Source organism: Medicago truncatula, chromosome 6 (genome assembly GCF_003473485.1).
Source record: "Medicago truncatula cultivar Jemalong A17 chromosome 6, MtrunA17r5.0-ANR, whole genome shotgun sequence".
Classification (NCBI taxonomy): Eukaryota; Viridiplantae; Streptophyta; class Magnoliopsida; order Fabales; family Fabaceae; genus Medicago; species Medicago truncatula.
The window spans coordinates 11722121-11730203 of record NC_053047.1 but is presented as its reverse complement, the minus strand read 5'-3'; the positions used below and the strand labels follow the sequence as shown (position 1 = coordinate 11730203).

General features: G+C 34.0%; 1 pseudogene; it reads right to left on the bottom strand.

Moving 5' to 3' along the window:
* Positions 1 to 280: 280 nt before the first annotated feature.
* LOC112416165 (uncharacterized) lies at positions 281 to 372 on the bottom strand (annotated as a pseudogene).
* Between the last annotated feature and the right edge of the window lie 7711 nt (positions 373 to 8083).

Here is an 8083-nt window from a genome sequence, read left to right as displayed (position 1 = left end):
CTCTATTTATTGTGAATGACAATCTAGTTTTTATTCAATTCAATTGTTCTTAATGCTTTTTATATTCTGATCAAATATAAACATGATTTAGTGAGAATGAATGACTACTGACCATAGCTTTCTACTTAAACAGAATTGAATTGTTCTTATTTTATGTTATTTAATTTTATGCAATCAAATAAAATCTAAACAAAATAATTTATACATCCTAAATATTTACTTTATTTCTAAATTGAGATTAACACAGTCCTTGTGGGAACGATATTTTTTACTACTTCGATAGTATTTAGTGCACTTGCTAAAAATATCTATCAGGGGCCATGCTAATCTTCTCTGTATCGTTCCAATTTTTCCGGACGTCCTCGAAGGGACGAGAGTTCGCTAATGTTAATTCTCAATTGGGAAGCCATGACCCTGTATACAAGCAAACTAATATACATCAACATCAAGCTTATAAAATGAGAATTCTTAAATTTTAGAATGTCCTCTAGAAGCAATACAGCCATATTTCCCTTAACAGTTGCTACAGTTAAGATGGATCTATGAGAAATCAACGAATATCTGATGTCGATTTCCTGTTATCAAATTATGTGGATGAATTATGCCTATATAAAATTTAATAGTACTGTAAATGTTTAATGCATTCTATACAAACTTCTTAATGGTTTATAACTGTTTCAGACTTTCCCCAACCCAAATCGTCGACCAAACACATGGTGGTCCATTGAATCACGATCCTCACCACCCAAGTCTAGACAAAGGAAATCATGTGTTCTTCACCACACAAGAGCGCGGCTCCATCAATTTGGACTGTTCATTCTATCTAACAAATTCCTGCATTCCTCTTTGGGTTTCGATGCATTGAAAATGATATTGCAATTACAATTTCACCAGTTACCTATTGACCTCGTCCACTCTAGTGCATTTGTTGTAGAAGGACTTGAATCACTTTATTCCTATAAATTTTCGCGATGATCTTGTTTTCTTTATGGTGTTTGAAGGCAACACAAACACCATTATCTCCTTGATTCACAAAGATGAAAACTCACTATTATTTGTCTGGTTCCCCTATGAGAGACTCTTCCAATGATGTGAAATCAAGAAATTCCTCAATCTTCCAATCATGAAAGATGTTAGAATATTAACCAATAACTGTAGCTTGCAGATGGTTTTACAAAAGCAGTGAAGCTTGCAGATGGTTTTACAAAAGCAGTGAAACTTCACGTATTTGAATTTTTGAGGAAGAAACTAGGTATTTTTGATGTTCAGCAGTTATGATTAAGGGGGAGTATTAGAATCTTAATCAATAACTGCCATGTAACTAATAGTTAGTTAAGTTTGTTTCAAAATCTAATAGTTAGTGAGATTACTTGCTCTACAAGCAAGTGACTCTTTTGTGCCTATATAAGGCTTTGTATTGTGAAACTTAATACGATGAATGAGATTCACATTGCAAATATATTCTCTCCATTATTTTCTCTTTAGTTTTACAACTTTCTGTTATTTTCTCATCTTGCCCAAAACAGCTTATTTCTATAAGCACTTTTGCTGCATAGAACACAGTTTTTGTTCTAACAATTGGTATAGAGAGCTTGGGTTAAATCCATAGTGAAACACGAGTGAAAAGTGAGCGGAATCATCATTGGAAAACACTGAGTGAAGTGTGTGCACTAATTTCTCTGGTTTCTTGAAGAATAATGAAGATGAACAATAACGGTTTTGGATCAAACATTTTGATTCTTAATGGCAAGAACTGGGAATGATGGAGTGCCTTGATGAGATCCTTGTTTGGCGCACAAGATGTGAGTGATCTTGTGCATAATGGGTATGAAGAGCTTCCTGCATATGCCACTGATGTACAGAGAGCAACTTACAAAGAAAACATGCAAAACAAGGTAAGGGTGCGACTAACTTTGCAATCTTATTAAGTCTATGAATCAATGGTTCTATTTAGCATGAATTAGGATGAGTTTTAAGAAAAATTGAAATTAGGTCAAATTGAGTGAATTCATGATTAAACGGTGAAAAGTTGTTAGATTGATGTAGAAACTGTTCCTAGACCTTAGATAATATGTAGGATGAATTTTGGAATCAATGTTAGGCTTAAAACCATGTGAAAAGATGAATTTTCGTAAAAATTGCACTTCTGCCCGAGCCTACATTCATCGCTCGCCCTCGCGAACGATGATCCCCACCTCGCGAGTGATGAAGTTCATCGCTCTCCAAGCGAACCATTCTCCCTCGCCACAGCGAATAGATGAACTCGTCATAGCGAGCATGACCAGAGAGCATGTAAGATTTCGTATATTTGATTTTTGAGTTGAACCTTAGATGCCTTTGAGTGCCTGAACATGTCGAATATTGATTAGTGAAGAGTGTAGGACGAGATTGAACCTGGAATTAAACTTATGGGATTCTAACCTGAACTCGCCACGGCGAGCAGAGGCCCTCGCCTCGTGAGTGACCCAGAAACATAGTGACTTGTTAGATTTTGCGACCTTTGTTGCATGGGTTGTCGAGGATCGGACCCTTGGGTAGGATTAAGACTTAATAGTGAGGTTAACCGTAATCTGTGAAGATGAATAAGATATGTTGTTGCTGATTATGAAGTGTTATAAAGTTTATGCATTACTTGAAGAATGTTTGTATACAAAAGATGCTGATGAATTGAATTTGATATAATTATGTCATGTTGTTGTACACTGCACATGTTGTTGTTTGTTATTTAACTAAGCTGCATGAGTCGGTCTAAGATGTTGATGTTCCAAATTATTGGACTAATATAAGAGGTTGTCGAATTAAGTTGTTTTAAGAGGTCGAGTCCATGCATTAGCATTCATAGTTGGGGGCTTGATGCCCTGGATTTTTGTACTCACCGCGTTGGAGCATTAGCTCAAAATTAGCGATGGGGGCTTGATGCCCTAGAAGTATATTAATACTCAAATAACGATGGGGGCTTTATGCCCTGTATTGGTACCACATGCATATAAGAGGTCTAAGTTGCATAGTCACATTTGTCGAGTCGATGATGATTAAATGATTGAGTTGAAATTATTATGAAGTGATTTGTGAAATATTATTATCAGTGTTGATTAATAAGATGTTTTATGTTGTTAAATATAATTGTTGAATTATATGCTTAATATTATTGTTTTGTGAAATCTCACCCCTTCTGCTTGGAAATGTTGTTATTCGTATGAGTAACTTGCAGGTAATCCATAGTAGGTTGCTGTTGTGTTTGATGACAGTCAGTCATACACTTTATTTGGAGTCTTTTTAGTTAACTACTTAGTCTATTTTCATTAGTTTAATATTTAATTTAGAGTCATTTTAAATAAATTGTTGTTATTAATTTATTAAGTCTACTAGTGTTCTATTGGTCAATTAGTGTGCCACTTGAAGGAAGGAAATAAGTTTATTGGCCAACCAAGAAAAACAAAAGTGTGATAATAATTGAATGAGTGGTGAAAATAATTCAAGTATTTGCATTAAGAAAACAAGTGGGCTTTGACCCAAGATTATGTGACCCGAAGAAGAATTAAAAATAGCAACCAGGTCACAATGATATATATAAGAAGCTAGCCACATACCGCCTGAGGATTCACGTTTTATGCATTACGGTTTTGGGGGACAGAGCATGGAATGGAAAGAATGGATTCCAAAGCAAAACGCACGCACGCACGCATAGAGAGATAGAAGACGGTATGCACCACGGATAGAAGAAATTCTGATGAGCAAAACACCTCTTTGTAATTTCTTTTAACCTTGTTGTTTAAATTCTTTTATTATGAGTGGCTAATTTCCATTGATTAGGTCATAGATGATTCTGTTCTAGCTCATGACCAAGTAATCTGTAGCTCTGAATTATTATGAAAGTTATTCTAGTTTATTCGGTATAAATTGTGTGTAATGCTTTTATGATTCTGACTCAATATAATTGATATTAGAGATTATAGGACTGCTGACACCAGCTTATAACTCAGATTTATTTATGCTGTTCACGGACAATCTAGGGATGGAAAGTTGTTAGGTTGCGATTATAAAATTAACGGACTTAAAACCTTTGATGATTATAGGTTCACCTAAGGAATTAGGGAATTATAATTAGAAAAGAGGGCTCTGAGTCAAGGGATTGACCTGAGCTATTTTGTTAATTGTTGTAAACTGAATAACAGTCATACGATTTAGGTGCAGATTACTAATGAGTGATGAATAGATGATTCAAAAGACCTAGTTCTTTCTCTAATTTTCTAAAAACCAACTTTTATTGTTTTTATTACGTTTATGTTACAAAAATCAACTCAACTGCCTAGGGAACTCTTGAATTTAATACATCCTTTATTTTAACGTTTTTTCCAAGTAGAAATTGAAACAGTCCCTGTGGATATGAACTTATAAATTTTATTACTTCGATATATTTTTAGTACACTTGCTAATTTTGTATCAGTGCTGTCGTGAGTGGCCTTGCCTCACTGAGTCTTAGGTTGCTCTGATACGTAACGGGATGGGGTCTTTGATTGCATGCTTCTATTCCTTTATGTATTAACTTTTGAAATTATGATTACTGTTGTTGAACTGAAGTTATGATGTGATTTGATGAAGCCTGCGTGCCAAGACAATTTATGGTTTTCGAATTAATTCCGCTGCGTTTACGTTGAAGTTTACTTTGAAAGATAAATTGTTATTTATCTATTTGAGATTTTTAAGAAGTGCGATATCCCGTTTATGTGACGTTTTACTCTGATTATTGTTCAAACTTATAAGTTGGGAAAACGGGGTGTTACACGATTCGCCCCACCAATAACTGTATATTGGATGTGATGGGAATGATCAGTGAATCCCATTCAAGATATTATGAGTTCCTTGATGTGTATTACACAACCACACCAAATGTATCTCCTAACAGTATTTTACAGGTTTATGGTTTCAGCAATTTACTCATGCATTAGAGATTTATGGATGATTTAGAGTAAGAGAATGAGAGAGAATTATGTTATTATTGTAACAAAATTCATGTTTTTTCTGTCCAAATAATTCCCAAATGCCAATAATTATTTCTATGTCATTATATGAGCCTTCACATGGGAGAACACACCCATTTGACTTGAATCAGTGTTATGGTTCATTAAACATCCCTTTGTCAAAGGTTATGATCATATACACTTGAATCAAGGCTAAGGTTCATTAAGTACCCCTTTGCCAAATGTTCCAATGTATATGAAAGATTTCCATGAAGAGTTACAACATTTGGTTCTAAATTGATTCCATTATTTTAGAAATGACCAACCAATGGGATGAAGAAATTGAAGTTTCTGTTGGCTATAATAAGAATTACACTATAGGAACCGTGTTTGTAAATTTAGATGGTTTTTGTGCTTCAATGTGGTTTAATGTGGCATTTGAAGCAGTTTCTTTGAAAAATGTTGTTAAACTTAAAGATGAATGCAAACAAATATTAAGGTTGAGAGAGCAAATCATTTTATCTTGTTGTTAATTTTTTTTTCTTTCTAAATCTTTCGTCTATTTGGTTGTAAACTTTTGTGGTAATTTATGATTTTTATGTTGATGATGGTTTTGGGTTGTTAGATTATGGATTTTCAGTTCTAGATGAAGATTAAGAGGTGTTAGGTATGAATATGAAAGATTTTGGACAAAGATAATGGAGAAAATGTTAAGAGTAGTGTTTGAGAAGATGAAAGGATTAAAGATTTTGTCAATTTTGCTTTTTTGGGATTTGACCCTTTGTCATATTTTTTTTTGGAGTTAGTCCCTCTCACTTATTGATTCGTCAACTCCTTTTCCACTCATTTTCCTTTTTAGTATTGTGCTCAATTATGCAACTTTGATATTAAAAGTAATTAAATACCCATTATCATTAAATTGACTTATGCATAAAAGATTGTGTTTAAATCATTCAACATGGATAACATCTTTAATAACATTGTTGGAGGAGAGTGTTGAAAAGTAAGTGTTGCTAGCATTTATCTTTCTACAAAACCTTTACCTAAAATTGTGCCTTTATTATTCTCAACATATGGGACATATCCACGCTCCTTTCTTGGAAAATCAATCAGCATAGATGCATCTGCTGTCACGTGCCTTGAAAAACTATCATCTAGGTTTCTTTTCCTTTTGAATTATGCTCTTTACCCAACAAAAATTGTTCGCTCCCAACTGAAAAGACCATATTATCCCTGAGTGAGTTAACTCACACTAGTTATGTTTTCTGTGTATTGACGCTAGTGTTAGTTAGTTAATACGTAATTTAAATCAAAACGCAACTTTATTCAAAATTATTCAAGCCATTACATTAGAAAGGAATGTAGAAAAACATCCAACTTTATTACAAGTCATTACATTAATTATCTCCTTCGTCGCTTAAGTCAATTGGGTTGTCCTCGACAATCCTAGTGGCACCTGCTTTTGGTTGAGGACCAAAATAACATGTCATTCCGCTCCTCCTCAGTCTGGAATGGTTTCAAATCACTTTTTTTAACGGAACCATCACATTTGATTTCGTGCCATGTCAAAGTCGACTTAGCTTTCTTTTTCTCGCCCTCTTTTTTTAATTGAGCAGCATCACCCTGTTTTTGAGATATATCTACAAAATGAATGCAAATATCGGAGAAGGAAGAGGAGGAGAGAGTGAGGAGGAGAGAATGTGACAAATGGTGAAGGTTGAAAGAATATTTATAGGGGAAATGCAAATCTTCAGTTAACTCACGCAGATTATAACACTAGCGTGAGTTAACTCACGCTATTGTGGCCGATTTTTCATGCACCAAGAACACGTTTTTTGGACGGTGGTTAGTTATTCAACCTTGATTTTAATCCATTTTTGCACTTTTTTTTTTAACTTTTTTGACTGCATTTAGTGCATATAAAACCTACGTTACCCATTCCTCCCTATAAATACCCCTCCAAAACTCACAATTTCCTCACACCATACATTCTCTCCTCCTCCTCACTCTCTCACCTTTATAGTCTTTGTTTTTTTAGCTTTTTTCGGGGTAAAAAGAGGTCAATCGAGGGGTAAAAAAAGGTCAAGGGAGGGGAAAAAATAGGCCAACCGATTTGGCGGCACAAAGAGGTCAACCCTTGGGGTAAAAGTAAATTTGCTTCTTTTTACCCCAAATTTTTTTTACCGTGGGTAAAAAGACTCTTTCTTGGGGTATCAAAAAAAACCAGATTTAGATTTACCTCAAGGATTGATATCCTTTTGCCCCAAGCAGGTTGGTCTCTTTTTTCCCCAACATTGATTCTCTGTTATCCCATGGTTGGTCTCTTTTTACCTCAAAGATTCAGATTTAATAATTTCGAATAAAATGTAACAATTTTTGTAAATGTATCAATAATTAATAAAATGAGGTTTTATAAGTATTATTTATGTTCCTTTCTTCCTTTTTATTTATTTATATTAGCATTTATTTTATGATTTTGTCATCTAAATAATATTTTGTATTATTTATGTTCCTTTCTTCCTTCCTTCCTTGCGTATTATTAAATAAATTCGGAAAAAAAAAAAAATCATATTACTAAACGTGAGTTAACTCACACTGCATGTTTTAACTCACACAAATTTTACACTAACGTGAGTTAACTCAAGTAGTGGCATTTCAGCTGGGAATGAGCAAAAATTGTTGGGTAAAGAGCAAAAATATTTCCTTTTTGTGGTTGTATAAATGGGACTCTTTGTGACGGGTTAAGATCTTCTTCATTTATAATTTTTTTCATTAGTTCCATTTAGAGAGATAAAAATACACAAAAAGTAAAAAATAATTAATGATGGTGGAATCCACTTAGTATTGAGACTCAACAACTATTTTTTGTGTTTATCTCTTTTCAAATTGTATCTTCTATTTCTTTTTATAAATGGAGGGGATCTTTACCCCTTTGTGACTGACATCATGATTTCTTTAGGTTTTGTTTACGAGTTTGGAGGGGAAGGCTTGGGAAAAAAGGAATGAGCAAGTAGAAGAAATAGAGGAAAATGGGAAGGAGGGCTTTGGGGGGTTAACTTTTCTCCATAATACAAAACCCTCCTCATTTGGAGGAACTAAAGAATTGTATTGGTAGAGGGTTT